Below are 16,029 nucleotides of genomic sequence, written 5' to 3' on the forward strand. Positions count from 1 at the left end.
TTCAATACTGGCCACCTGTTGATGCAAAACACATTAACCCATTTACCATCTTCCTTTATAAAGCTAGTAAATGACATTGTCTGCATTCAAAATATATTACCTATTATTTTCTTAATATCGTTTTAATTGTCATCTGGAAATATTTTAAATATATACTTTTCCGTAATGCACTTTTATAATTAAGAAAAATTCCATTCAATTGATATTACATTTTCATTTAAACAATTTTGTGATATCTCGAAACGATGATAACGGTAATAATTTCATCTATTGACAGATACTTGGTCGCGTTTCATGATATATAGTCCGTGAAGTTTTGATAAAAGGAAACGAAAACAAAGAAAAAGAAAAGAAAAGAAAAACAAGAAGAGAGAGAGAGAGAGAGAGGACTAGAAAACACGAAAAAAGGTAAAGGATCGAGATAAACATAGTACATCTCAGGGCAATGGGATTCCGAGATACCACAAGTTGTTATATTATTTCTTTGGCATCGACTCGCACGGCTTTTACTCCTTCGGCTTTGAAGCATTTCTGTAAATCATGTTTGCTCCTATATCTCTAAAAAGAGAGAGAGAGAGAGAGAGAGAGAGAGAGAGAGAAAGAGAGAGGAAAGAAGCGAGAAAAGGAGAAATGACTGGTGCTACAGGATATTCGTTTTTCCCTCTCGTAAAGAAAAAGAGAGAGAGAGAGAGGGAGAGAGAGAGAGAGAGAGAGAAATAGAAGAGGTGGGGTAAAAAGAAGGAGGATTCGGAATGGCCTCTACCAAACCCCATCTGCTGCCATTCGTAGGAAACGAGTCGGCACGAGTCCGTCCACCTCCTTTCTAGCAAAGTCGCTATGAGACAGTGACTTCGACATTGTAGCTAAAATGTATTTCATGGGCGACATCGGCATTGTCATCGAACTCTAAATTATGGAAGGGGAAATATCTGAGAGTGGTGTAGTGGTGCAGGGGTCGGTCGCTGAGAGATTGGGAAAGTTCGATGGTGGGAGTAAGGACAGATAAAGAATGAGAGAGAGATAGAGATAGAGATAGAAAGAGAGAGAGAGAGAGAGAGAGAGAGAGAGAGAGAGAGATGAGAGAGTGGGAGAAAAAGCAGTTTGCTTCATTTTGAGACGCCGAACGGATTTTCTGTCGGCGTGCTCGTTTATTTTTGTCTGAGACCAACTCACGTCCTTCTTCATGATCTCCCATTTCTTTTATTATTCCATCTCTTCTCTACTTTGTAAGAAGCCTCGGGCAAACTAATTTATTGAGCGAGATATTTGTAAGTGTGGAACGAATGCGTGGGACGAGAAAGAAAAAGAAAGAAAGGAAGAGAGAGAGAGAGAGAGAGAGAGAGAGAAAAGGTTGACGATTTCGAAGTTAGGTCGCGAGAGTATACATACCTACATATAAAATGTAGATGTTTTTTGGCATCAAAGATATTGCCGGGCGTCATCGTACATTGAGGAAGGAGTGCACTTTCTTTCGCGAGTGCCGACTGGCGACTCATCTTTTCGGCCGAACCCAATTAGCGATGAGTTTTACCTTTAAAGAGTAAGGGCTTGGGCAACCTCTGACAGTGTTTACGAGGTTGCTACCGCGAGCGTAACGAGTATGTCTGTCTCCCGTGGTCCGGTTTCCATAAAAGGTCGACACTTCGATTATATATTGTAAAGGAATGAGCACGGAAATGTACTGAAAGAGAAAGAGGGAAAGAGAAAGAGGTGGAGAGAGGGAGAGAAGGGTTCGGAGACTCGTAGGGTAGAATTGCCTTTGGACCTGGTCGAGCCAATTATCGAAGGTTATTATCGAAGATATTCTACGTTTCTACATTCTTTCCTTGGAAATACAAGCACCTCCATTTTCATTCTCTCTGCTTGAGCTTCTATTAACTACTCATATATACTTTGTGCCATGAAAATATATGATAACGTTTTCATATATTTTGGATTACGTAAATATGAATGTAAATAGGTATAAAAATATCCGATCGATTCGTTTCTTTCGTATTATTTCTTATGATTTTACGTACATATATATATATATATATATATATATATATATATATATATATATATATATATATATATTTTTTTTTTTTCTTTCTATTTCTTTTTCTTTTTTCTTTTTTTTTTTGCATAATTCAAAAATAACAATTTTAATACTGGTCTCGTGAAAGTTCGTATAAATTATATGAAAAAAAAAAAAAAAAAATACAAAATAAATAAGGAATATCAGATTTTCAAAATTTATTAATTTTATGAGGAGACAAGTTGGAATGATAAGAAAAGGACAAGTATAGCTATAATAAATATTACGAAGTTTATTGGAATTTTAATTATTTTTTTTTCCTTTCTTTTTTCTTTTTGATTTTTGATACAACTGAAATTATTAATATTATTATCATTATTATTTATGATCAGTAAGTGACGTAAAATTAGTGGGTTAGGCCTAACGATTTCACTCGCTTAAAAAAAGAAAAAAGAAAAAAAAAACGAGAAAAAAAATCAAGGATTTCTCGAATGTAACTGTATTGAAGAAATTTTTCTAACTCGCTTATAATGAAGTATTTCTATTCAAAAATTTTTAGAAATGTCTACTGTCATCCTACTTATTGCATCCTACTGAAAGGTAAAAATTATTTCAAAAATGAACATTGTAATCGTCGGCTTCGTTAATAAAGATCTAATCAGTTTTATTTTGACTTGTATTCTTAAATTAACTTCGTCCTGTTGTACGCTTAATTGAGAAACAAAACGGAGGTGTAATAATTAACAAGATTTAACAGTAAATTACTTTGTATATAATATATATATATATATATATATATATATATATATATATATATATATACGAATCGTATATCAAATTTCTTGTAAACTCGTACGACACGGAAAAATTGTATTGTGACAAAAAAAAAAAGAAAAAAAAAAAAGAGAGAGAGAAATTAATAAAAAAAAATTCACAGATTAGGACAGAAATTGGATAAGACATTATTGTCATAGTATTGATCCGACAACTTAAATCTAACTACATTGTACTTACTATATATATTTTGTGAAAAATGACGAATATATAAGTTCATACATATATAAATACATACATACATATGTACATACATATATACATATATACATTTATATATATATATATATATATATATATATATATATATATATATATATGTACTTTCATACATTCATACATATGTACCGACGGACAGACTTCTCGAGTTATAGAACGACAACGACGTTAAGGTGGGTGGAAGAGTTTGTGGTTGGATGGTTTGTTGGTGGGATTATATACTACCTCGTAAACCACGATCATTGCTTTATTACGGACTGCCTGACGTGTACCCACTAATTGTTAGGTGCGAAACTGCGAACACGTTTATAGGCTGAGGAGCCTATATACTCTTTCGACCTTTCTTTGATGAGGTACGAAGGACGCATTGACTTTCCACCCCGCGCCGTGCGAACGAGCTGCATAAATGGTCCATTAAACGAACATATAATGCTCGGAGAAATGTGCGGTTAAAGGAATTGTAAATCTTCGCGAAGTGGACACGCGCCAACAATTATTGTTCCCTAATTGTTCTAAACACGAGCCGCTATTCGTCTTTAATAAGATAAGCGTAGCTTTTCTTTTCCCTCCTATTCCATTCTCCCTTCTCCTTTTTTTTCCTTTTTCTCTTTTTCTTTTCCTTTTTTTTTGTTTCCTTTCCTTTTTTTTTTATTATTAATAATCACGTGCCAGACGTAAGTAGGTAAGTACGCATTACCAATGACGTATTCGTATACCGACTTACCTAATACTTTTACCATTTTTCGTAATGTATGGAAAACTTGAAATGTGACCTAACATTTAAAATAATTATCATTCCGAATAATAATAACGAAGTAAGCCGAGTCAAACGTTAGGATGATTATCTTTCAATGTCACATCGTTACAAAAGCCGATAGGATTAAAAGCTCGTAAAAGTCAATGTTGTTCGGTTGGTTTGCTCTATCTACGAACGAGATTTCTATTCTTCCAAGAGAAAGATTGAGAAAGAAAGAAAAAGAAAGAGAGAGAGAGAGAGAGAGAGGGAGAAAGAAAGAGAGAGAAATAGAAAAGGATACTGAGACATATATGGATCGTGAAAGTACATTTCCGCGTATTCGCTCGTTATATTTTCAAGCTAGCTACGTTTAGGTGAATTTTTCTTGAGTCGATTTGAAAAGATCAACGCTCGAACTATAGGTACCGACGTTGCAGCCACGTATACGAATTTTCGTATTTGGCTGAGATCACGTTTGGATAAAATGGCAACAGGGATCCCCTGCTGACGCCGTTATATCCGCCTCTACGTGGTCTACGACGTCCTGATGCACACACACACACACACATATATATATATATATATATATGCGCTTGTGTATACCTGTGTATGTATGTATTGACAAGAAGCAGCTGGATGAGCGGATGAAGGAAAGAACACACGCTCATACGTACTGATACCTGCGGGTATACCTGTCCAATACGCCACCATCATTGCTTCGCCGTCACGTATTCGAGGGGATGAGTAAGTCGTGGAGCTGAAGCTGAAGCTCGAAATAACAACTTGGAAAGAAAGAGATAAATGGATGAAACGGTTGTGAAAGATAAAGGATAAAGATAGCGAGAGAGAGAGAGAGAGAGAGAGAGAGAGAGAGATAGAGAGAGAGAGAAAGCAAGTAAACAGAAAGATGGCGAAGAAAGGAGCGGTGATAGGCAGAAAAGAAAAAATAAAGGAAAAAGAAAAAAAATATATATATGTATATATATGTATATATATAATAGATAAGATTCGATTGGTTAAAGATTTCGAACGATTGAAAAAGACATTTCTTTCGAAAAAACTTCTTTTATGATCCGATCGAATTAATATTTTTTATCATTAAGAAAAAGAACATTTCATATAATCCTAATGTATTTTATATTGAAACGTATGCTTTACGTACATTGACAAAAATAATCGTGTAAAAAGAATCGAGGAGAAATAAATTTTCTTCTTTCTTAATACGATATTTAAATCTACGATTGTTAAATCTATGGGAAATAATTTCAAAGATGTAATATTTCAACTTTTCATTGATAATATATTGATTATAAACGAAACTATGAAATTGTCTTCGATAATAATCTTTTTCAATGGGAATAAGAATGTTAGCGGTGTAAGGAATGAAAAAAAGAAAGAAAGAAAAACAAACAAACGAACAAACAAACAAACGAACAAACAAAGTAACAAATAAAATAAAAACATGGAAAAAATAAGAACACATATATTAAATACTCGTAAATGCAAGTGGAACTATCACAAAACTCGTATCGTCCGGATATTCATCGAAGGTACACGTATCTAAATATATATATATATATATATATATATATATATATATATATATGTATGTGTGTATGTATATATGTATGTATGCTATGAATCGAGTGGTATCGTATGAAACACACGTAGTCGTCCTTCCATTCTCTGGTAAGTCCATAAGTACGTAAGTGCACAGACGACGTGTACGTAGAAACATCTTGGATCTGCAGGTGAATCCGCACGTGACCGTGATATGAACGAAAGAGTAAGCTTCAGGTGCTGAGGCTGTAGCTTTTTTTTTCTCTTTTTTTTTTTTATACACACACACTCACATAAACATATATATATATATTTTTTTTTCCACGCCATTTACTTCTATCTTAGTCTACATCGTGATCTTTCTCTCTCTCTCTCTCTCTCTCTCTCTCTCTCTCTCTCTCTCTCTTCCTGGTTAGGTATCGTTTCATATTTCCCAAGAGAGATCAACTTAGGTCAACTGTACCTAGATCCGACGACAGAGATCTTGCTGAAAGGTGAAGGCAAATGTGTCCAAATGTGCTCGTTCTCCGTTTGCGAGTGTTCATACCATTTGCCGAAGAGATAGGAGTAGAGTAGTTTGACTTCGGCCACTGATGTGGATTACTTATATCTACTCTCTTCCTTTTTCCCTCTCTCTCCCTCTCTCTCTTTCTCTCTTTCTCTCTCTCTCTCTCTCTCTCTCTCTCTCTCTCTTTCTCTCTTTCTCTGTGATATTTGACGTGGAAATAGGAGAGACAATTCGAAATCGTGCACCTTTTTTGCTAATTCATGATATTTATGATTTTTCTGATTCTTAGATAGAAAAAAAATCTTTCGAGATAAAAAACGATATCTATACTTTTGATTTCTCCTTTCTTCCTTTCTCTTCCTTTTTTTTTCTTTTTCTTTTCTTTTCTTCTTCCTTTTTTTTTTTTTTTTCTTATTTATCGTTTTGTTTTTCATTCGTTTTTTTTCACTCCTCTCACTAGCTTGAAGTGAAATTTTTTTTATCTTAACAACTCAACCACGTTAATCACGTTGAAGTGACGTTCTTTCTTTCTTTCTTTCTTTCTTTCTTTCTTTCTTTCTTTCTTTCTTTCTTTTTCTCTCCTTTTTTTTTTTTTTTTTTTTTTTTTTTAAATGGTTCGCTCGTGCGAAATCAAATGTAAGGTCGGCAATGGATAATTCAGAAACAAAGCGTGGAACTATTTATTACAAAAGCGTGAAGAAACTTATGCGAGTCTTTCGTGTCACGTACAATTCAACACACATTCATGATCGAATAATTCAATCGCTATCGTTAATCAAACATAACGTTTAGTGAGAGAGAGAGAGAGAGAGAGAGAGAGAGAAAGAGAGAGAGTCACTCTATTTCGAGGTCAATGAGTTAGTACTACTATAGTATCTGAAGTATTTGAAACGAGAGCAAACGAAGAAGACGTTCTTAAGTGTTTATTATACAATAAATTTCGAGACTCGAATGAATTTTTAATTGCATCATGCTTTCGATGAATTTTATGGGGAATAATTTTTGTTTCTTTTTTCGTCTCGTTTTGTTTTTCTTATTTTTTTTTTCTTTCTTTCTTTTTTCTTCTTAAACCATGAAAATCGTAGCAATCAATCTCTTCGTTATTTATCCATATCTATAAGAATAATCAGTATAAATGTATATAAATAATACTTAACTTTAACTTCGATGACATTCATTTTATCACAAAAGTTCTGACACGTAAATAATTATATTTTTTGTATTTATTTATTTGACATAGTTTTTCTCCCCCCCCCTCCTCTCTCTCTCTCTCTCTCTTTCTATCTCTTTCTCTTTATCTTTTATATTTCTTGTTGCTTAGAAATTCAAACGAGTTTCGTAGGATGAAGAGCCGAAGTACATTCATATTTATATGAATGTAAGTACCTATGGAAAATGGTCTCTTACGGACTGTTTGATTAGGTAACATAAAAGTCTTTAACTAGTGTGTCAAGCAATATAAATAGGTACGTTAATACTTACGTAGGTATGGATAGACGTAGATATAAACGACGCAGTGACCATAGTGAGTAGTTACATTGATTAAATAGAGCACCGAGTGAAGAGACGTCAATATCGAGTAAAAACTATTAAAAAAGTTTCTTTGTCGTTTAACAATAAGATGAAAAACAGGGGGTAAGAGCTGATCTATTTATACTCGTTAATTGTAACATGATGTTATATTATTCATACAACAACTTTTAATATAATTTTTAAATTATATTTAATTTATATTCCTTGATCGTAAAATTGTTTCATAGAAATGAATTGTTTCATAGAAATTAATATGATAGTATTAGAAAAATTTGGAAGAAAAATGTTCGTTCGTAAAATCAGTCCGTGAATATTTTTTCTTCCTTAGTAATTCTTTTTCAAAAAAATCCAGGTGAAAAATAATTTTGAAAATATTCTTCACTCTTCACTCTTCTTCTTCTTCTTCTACGTCTTCTTCTGTGTTTTTTTTTCTTTTTCTTTTTCTTTTTTTTTTTTTTTTTTTTTTCTTTTTTTCTTTACTGCGCTGCGCTGCAGATAAATTTGGAAAAAAGAAACTAGTAAAAATTATCGTGACCTAACGGTATCAAGTGTCGTTCAATGGAAAAATATTTCTAAATTTCTCTCTCAGGTATTATGCCTAAGCATTATACCTTTTCCCCGGGAGGAAAAGGATTTTGTGTTTAGCCAGTTGTAAAATACTTCCGTGCTTTTCCTTTCTTTTCGAGCAATGGTAAAGGGTTGTACCGTGGATTCGATTCATTTTCTCTGGTTTTTTTTCTTCCTTTCTCTTTTCCTTTTTTTTCTTCATTTTTTTCTTTCTTTCTTTCTTTCTTTCTTTCTTTCTTTCTTTTTTTTTTCGGAAGCCAACAGCCACGCTCTCTCTCTCTCTCTTCCCTCCCTCCCTCCCCATGCCAATTGACGATAGCTTTCGTTCGTTTCGCTCTACGGTTTCGATGAGTTCTGGGTCGAGCAGGAAAAAAAAAAAAAAAAGAAAAAGATAGCCTCAGGAATGTACGTTGTAAATGTTTAGGGCTCCTCTTCGTTTTCTTCTCTGTCGTTCCATTTTGCGCCTGAAACACGTACAATCGTAGATGTTTAGTTGAACCTTTCGACATTTGTGAGAAAACTTTTTACCATTGTCCTTCGTTTATTACTAAAATTTTATTTGCAATCTAATAAATCTTTTCAAATAAATAAATAAATAAATATATATATATATATAAAGTATATATATAATGTATATAAAGTGAAATTAATATAATTTAATTTAATAGTGATTCAAATGATATTGATAAAATACGTAAAAGAATAGATCGATCGGAAAATGGCAATTTTTTTAACTACGGATTCGTCCATCTTAAAGACGGTGAGATCTGGACGAAATATCATTCCGTCCGAAGAGATATAACTTTTGATCCTAGCTACTCGAATATCCTGCAGGATATGTCATGATCTACGTTGAGAGCTTCGTGTCCCGACATTTTGTGGTCCGTTCCATCAACCCATCGGATACACCTGATTCTCTCTTCAGCGCTCAAATATATTCTCTTTCATCCCTTCGTAATAAGTTTCTTTTCTTTTCTTTTCTTTTCATTTTTTTTCTTCTTTCTCTTTCTCCTAACCCTCCCTCCACCCCTCCCTCGGCCCCACCTAGATATCATCTTACTTGGTTTTTATAGAAGTTAATAAATTCATTTTATCAAATTAAAAAAATTATCATCCTTTCTACGTTTTATAATTAGATATTTTATTTAATATCAACGTTCGAATTCATTCAATTATAAATTGAAGAATATCGCGCATCTCAAATGAACATCTAATTTAGAAATTACGTAGAATATTATGAACGAATAACAATCAATATATTTATTTAATTATATAGCCTGTTTATAACGTTATGAGGAATATTAAAAATACGATTTCATTAATAATTATACTTTTATGATTATTCATTATCTTTTAAACGTATACACATACATACACACGTATCCATTCTATTTTTGTTGTATATAAAGAATTCTTGTAATCAATTTGAATTGAATCTCATAGGTAATCATTAAATGACATTCATCAAGGAGGTTGTAAAGAACGTTTCGAGGTATTACTATTGGTAACATAATTTACATATCAGAACGTAAACACAATACAAACGCTTGTAAATACTTTCACGTATCTACAAATATATATGTTTGTATTATACAGGATATAAAATTAGAAAAGAGGAATGGTTGGAATGGTTGAAGCAAGTGAAACAAAGGATGTCCATCGTGTTCGATCGATAACGTTATCATTCTCTCTCTCTCTCTCTCTCTCTTCTTCTCTCTCTTGTATGACCATACGAAGGCAGCTTTGAAATCTATAAACTTTGCATGTGTAATATACGCGTGAGATTGCCACGCGTACTCCATTCACTCCTTGATTACGCCAATTTACCTTCATGCAGTTGTTGCATACCAGCTCGCACTGTCCGCTTCGTGAAATATAATCTAGCTTGTCGCAAGCATAATGTTCGTTCTTTAGTATACGTTCGAATTTATGTGCACGCGACCTTCCACGAGGTTGCATGTATGCATGTATGCTAGTGTATACGTGTATCTATATGTGCACGTAAACGAATCGTTTCTCTGTGCAAAAAAGTATACGAAAAAAAAAAGAAAACAAAGAGAGAGAGAGAGAGATAGAGAGAGAGAGAGAGAGAGAGAAAATTGGAACTCGTTCCTTGCTCCCATGAATTTTTATTACATTCTTTTTTTTTTTTCTTTTTTTTTTTCTCTCTCTTAATTTGAATTCTTTCAGAATGGAAATTTTCGATTTGAGATAACAAAGTTGAAGTTTTCCTGTTCGAAGATTTAATGTTATACATTCTATATAGATATTATGTAAAAGTATTGAAACATAAAAAAATATATTTATTTATGTATCTAGTTCTATTATATGCGGCAGTCGTTCTTCATTTTATATTTTATTCTATCTTGTCACAAAGTTATTTTGGAAAATGTCTACAATTTTAACATATCTATGTACATAAATTATATACCTATGTCCATAAGCGAAGCATATATATATATATATATATATATATATATATATATATATTTTTTTTTTTTCAAATACGATGAAAAAGGAACGGCAAGATTCTATCTTTTATTTTAAATAATTACTACCAATTTTCGCTTGTCGTCTAGAAATCGTACATTCTTAAAGATCACAATAATTTCTATCTATATATATATATATATATGAAAATATATGCATACCCGATTCTGATCAAATTTACTTCGAACATTTCTAGAAATTACGCATTGCTCGCGAATGAAACGAACGAAGAAGGCCGTGCACATTCGACGAATCTGGCACAGATATTTCTCGCGAAAATTTATTTTTCCACGAGTTTCCTTTCGAGTTTGTTACAGACAGATTTGCTACTGTATCGGCGACACGCGCGAGTTATTTCAAAAATAGCCGAAACTTTTACGTATAAAGTAATAATACATAAGTGTTATTCTTATTATTTTAATTTTAAATGTAAAAATTCTAATTTTATTTCGTATCAAGAGAGGACCGATAATAGTCGGCAATATCTTCTGAAATATTCTTCAACTTTTTTAATGCTGCAAAAATATATTATATATTTATATCTATATGTTTAGGAGCGTTATATATATATATGTGTGTATGTGTGTAGCATAGTTTATTAGTTGCAATCTAATGGAAAAATTCGTATGAAATTTTGCATCAGTCTGCTTTCACAAACTTCGGTTTATGACGCAAGCATTTACTCGCTGGCATGCATCTTTCATGTGCATTTTTCGTATACACCCATGTATATATATATATATATATATATATATAAACGTTTCGACCATATTCAGAGTTAAAACTAGTATCATTTCTTCAAATCATTTTTCGAAAAAAAATCTTAAGCTTTTCATATTAAATGTAAATACGTAATCAGGTATTTAAAATAATTATATAGCAAAATTTTTAATCTTCATAATGTATCATTAACGATCATTAAAGATATCATATTAATTATTAATTAATTTCAATAACAAAAGTAACGAATAATCAGACAAACAAACAAACGAACAAAAAAATAAAAAAAAATAAAAAAAAAAAAAAAAAGAAAGAAAGAACAAAAGAAGAGAAAGAGAAATATATTCTCTATCGATTTTGAAAAAGAATACGATGAGTAATAAAGGTTAGATAGGATATGTTATTACGTTGGTAGGACAACGAACGTAGAGCTGGACAAAATAAAATGCGATGGTCGCATTAAAGTGGAAAAAGGAGAAGGTATGACGAAAAAGAAGAGGAGAAGAGAAAGAGCGGGGTGGAGGGGGAAGGAGAAACAGGAAAAAAAAAAAGAAGAAAAAAAGAGAAGAGAAGTCGCTACCATGTTCCCCATACACGTACTTATAGATATACGTATGTATCCTATAAGAGAAAGAAATAAAAAGGGAGAGGTAGAGATAGAAAGAAAGCCGGATTGAAGGAGAAAAAAAAAGAAGAAACAAGAGAGAGAGAGAGAGAGAGAGAGAGAGAGAGAGAGAGAGAGAGTAAGAGAGAGGTAGAGCATGAAACGCGCAGGCACGAACTTCGAAATATGGCGGCCCAGGACGACGCCTGTTGCAGGCAACAACGATGGCCGCCGACGACACCTTTTCCATATACAGTCTATACCTTTCAAGGAATGCTTCCACGCTTTCTCTTCGTCCATTCTGTAGTTTGTATTTCATTGTTTCCTTCGAGAAAGTAGAAAAAAGGTATATATGTATATATATATATATATATATATATATATATATATATATATATATATATATACACATTCTTAGGGCGGATACACACAGGTGTAGGTGGGTGGTTTCTTCCTTAAGTTGGGATAGACAAGGCTACATTACAATTGGTGTGCCACACTTTTCCTACGAGAGAAATTTTTTCCTACTCCGTTCTATCTTTTATCTCTATGCTCTTGGGATCGTGGTTGAACCTTTTAAACTGCTCCAGAAGGTAATATAGTCTTGCGAATTGTATAGATACTGGGTGGACCGTTTAACGTCAATTTAACGTTAAAACATTTCCTTCGTTAGATAAGTTTTGTTTTTGTCTTTCTTTCTTTTTTTTTCTTGTTCTTTTTTTCTTTTTTTTTTTTTTTTTTATACATTTTATAAATTTCAAATACTTTAGATAAACGTCTGATTTATTAAAATGTTCATGTCACGACTGTAAATGGATTTATTAGTTCTTGAATAAATTTTGAAAGAACGAACGAGAGATCAAGATAAATAGTACACCCAGTATATTTAACTGTCTCGATCTGGTTGGGACTACTGGTCGAACGAGTGAACTGAATCTCTCTCTCTCTCTCTCTCTCTCTCTCTCTTGTTCTCTCGTTCTCTCTCTTACCGAACTCGTAAAACCAAGCCAACCACTATCTCCTCTACCTACGTGCCGGTGCAGTTGCATTTACATGATTCGCGTTTACACGCCGGCGCGGAACCAACTCAAGATATCGAATCAATCCGTATCCACGGTCACTTCGCTACCTTCGAACGTTCCGGGTCGATCCTGAAAACCTTTTCGATTGACCTGACCTCCTTTTCCAAACTATATCTATCTATGTATGAATATACGTATGCATCTATGTATGAATGATTGCACGTATGTATTTTAGATATTTGTACAGGATTTTCTACGAATCGCTATTACTATGAATGTTCCGAGCATCTTTTTTTTTTCTTTTTTTTTTTTTTCTTTTTTTCTCGAATCCTTCCTTATATCTATCGTCGTCGCTCTCTTTCTCTCTCTCTCTCTTTCTATATATATATATATATTTTTTGTTCCCTCTCTCTCTCTCTCTCCTCGCCCCTCACCGCGCCCCTCGTATTACCTATACGATAACATTTAGGATAGAAAAATTTCTTTTAACAAAAATGAAATCAAATCTATTCTCGATGAATGGACACAATTAAATATATAAATATAAATTATTATCATTTTGAAAGCGATTTTTCCTTTTACGTATCAATGTTAATTAATAAAACTTTGTTATGATAATTGCAAAGAGAAAAAAATAAAATAAATCAAATTTGTTTCTCCCTTGATCTCTTGAAAATATTTGTTTCCGAAAGATTCTTTTTTTTTTTTTTTTTTTTTTTTCTTTTTCTTTGAGAGGACAGGAAAAGAAGAAGAAGAAGAAGAAGGGCAAAAGAAAAAAAAAACCAATTTAAAACGTTTCAACGTAGTTACATAGATAGAAACGAAATACGAAACGTTTTACGCACGTAAATGCACGAATATCCGAGCGCTTTGGTAACTCGGCCCTTTTTCAATGTTCCTACCAGAAAACTTCTTGTGCAATAAAATGGTCCGCATACCTATCTCTACCTTTCTACAAGCTTTTGCCAGAGAGGGTAAGGTTGGAAAAAGGGTTTAGGTTGGTGGTACATAGTGATATATCGTATATAACTTAAAGTATGACGGTAAGAGAATTGCTAGATACGGTGTAATACGTTACCACGAGCGACGGGAAAAACTAAATACTATTGGTCTGATTATATCAAAGTGATATTTCGACGAGAATAAAAAAACAAAAAAAAAACAACATTCAAAACTTTTTCCCTCGTTTCCTCGTTAGAAAAATCCAATCGTGAAAAAATTTTGAAAAATTTCTATCCTTTCGAACGCGACAATGTTATCGAAAAATTTTATTACAAATTTTTACGAATTCAATCAAAATTATTTGATTTTTATTTATCTCATGATAATCTATACAAAGAGTTATTAAAAAACGTAAAAAAAAATATTGATCCTTTCGTTTTCGGAATCGATTTCTCTTTTCTTTTTCTTTTTTTTTTCTCCTTTTTTTTCTTTCTTTCTTTCTTTCTTTCTTTTTCTTCGTTCTTCTTTTTCTCACGACAAATAGTAATTTCGTTACATTTCAGGATAACGTAATCGTAATATTTTCCAACAGAAACATTTCATTTTTGTATTTTTTTGATAATCCGAGAAGGCTCTATTTGTACGATAAATTATATTTAAAGGGGAACACGTGTGCGTACGTAAATATCAAGCAGAGGCTGGAAGTATACGGATATTTTTAGAATGGGCCGTTATTATCGAAGAAAATAGGGGGAAGAGGGAGAAGGGGATGGGTGGGGATGGGGGAGGACACAAAATCCTACCCGTGATATACCATAGAAGTTTTCGAATATAAGAGCTATATTCTACGTTATACACGTAAGCGTAGGTGGTAGAGGATCATTCCTGGATCAAATCGAATCGTCTACATGTGCACGCTCGCGATAAGAAAATCGATGAAAGAGCAACCTTAGCGAATTCTAGCGAGCTTGAGAAAAAAAAAAGAAAGAAAAAAGAAAGAAAAAAATTGAAAGAAGAAAGAAACAAAAAGAAAGAAAGAAAATTGATAGCACGGTTTCGTTTCGTTTCATTTCGTTCTGGATTCTTATCGACAAATCCGATTTAGAAATTCGTTTCGTTCGATTCTTCGAAACAGAAGAATTAGTTTCAGTTTTTGTTGTTGTTGTTGTTAACTCGCAGTTATTGAATTATCTCAAAACAATATGTATTGGCAAAACCATAACCATACAGATAGATAATTTTATTTAATTTAAATATTCAATCGTCTTCTCGTATTTAAACGGGTTAATAATTATTATGATTGGTAAATCTTTAATATGAAATTAATAGGAAGAAAAATAGGTAAGTTCTTATATTATACAAGTTTTCTTCACTCTTTCAAAATAGAATTTCTTTTTTTCAAGGGCGAAATTTTATTATCTCTTTTTATTAGTGCCGTCCATCGAACTCTTCATAGAAGAACGTTTGTTATTGATTTACATTTTCTTTTTGGCCTATTCTCTTTAGAAACTAAAGCTCTTCCGTTCGACTGTTAAGTTCGATCGTAACTCAAGTCCTCTTTAGAAAATGTATATCGAATAACGTTCTCCCCAAGACAGAATGAGATCATCTACTTGAAGTAATTGAGGATGCGCTCAATAATATGATGGACATTTCGAAGCTATGCATTTCTTCCACTTTGTATTCATACCGAATGTCTTTCTCATGGCTAAAACCGCTTCATATAAATCAACGAGCTAATACCCCCGATGCGACGCTCGATGCACCACTATAAGTTCATATTTTGATAGAAAAGATTACTATAAAAAAATATATATATATAATTTTATATAATTTAAATATATAATTATATAAAATATATAAATATATAAAAAATATGTACATAAAAACATATATAAAAAAAAATATATATATATATATATATATATATATATATATATATATATATATAATTTTCCTGCTTGCTATTATTTCAAGGAAATAAAAAAAAAATAAAAAAAAAGAGAGAGAGAGAGAGAATCGAGTTATCGATATATGGAAAGAAAAAAAAAAATTCATAAAAAATTTGTGACAACATTTTTTCATATCTTACTCGCGTAGTCATTTATCTAATTGCCGTTTGAAAAAATGATGAAGTTTGATTAGAGTAAAAGTTAAAAATAACTTAATGTTGAAAAGGATGACCTATCTACGTGTAATTGATCTTTTTTTTTTTCTTTTTTTTTTTTTTTAAAGAAGTTTGAATTGACAAAAGTCGAGAAAACTCGAGGAAGGAAT

General features: G+C 32.3%; 1 protein-coding gene across 2 annotated transcripts in view; it reads left to right on the forward strand.

Annotated features, from left to right (window-relative positions):
- LOC124425101 (homeotic protein ultrabithorax-like) overlaps window positions 1-16,029 on the forward strand; it is a 487,023-nt gene that overhangs the window by 37,174 nt on the left and 433,820 nt on the right. The window lies entirely within an intron of this gene.

This window comes from Vespa crabro, chromosome 6 (assembly GCF_910589235.1).
Source record: "Vespa crabro chromosome 6, iyVesCrab1.2, whole genome shotgun sequence".
In the NCBI taxonomy this organism is placed as follows: Eukaryota; Metazoa; Arthropoda; class Insecta; order Hymenoptera; family Vespidae; genus Vespa; species Vespa crabro.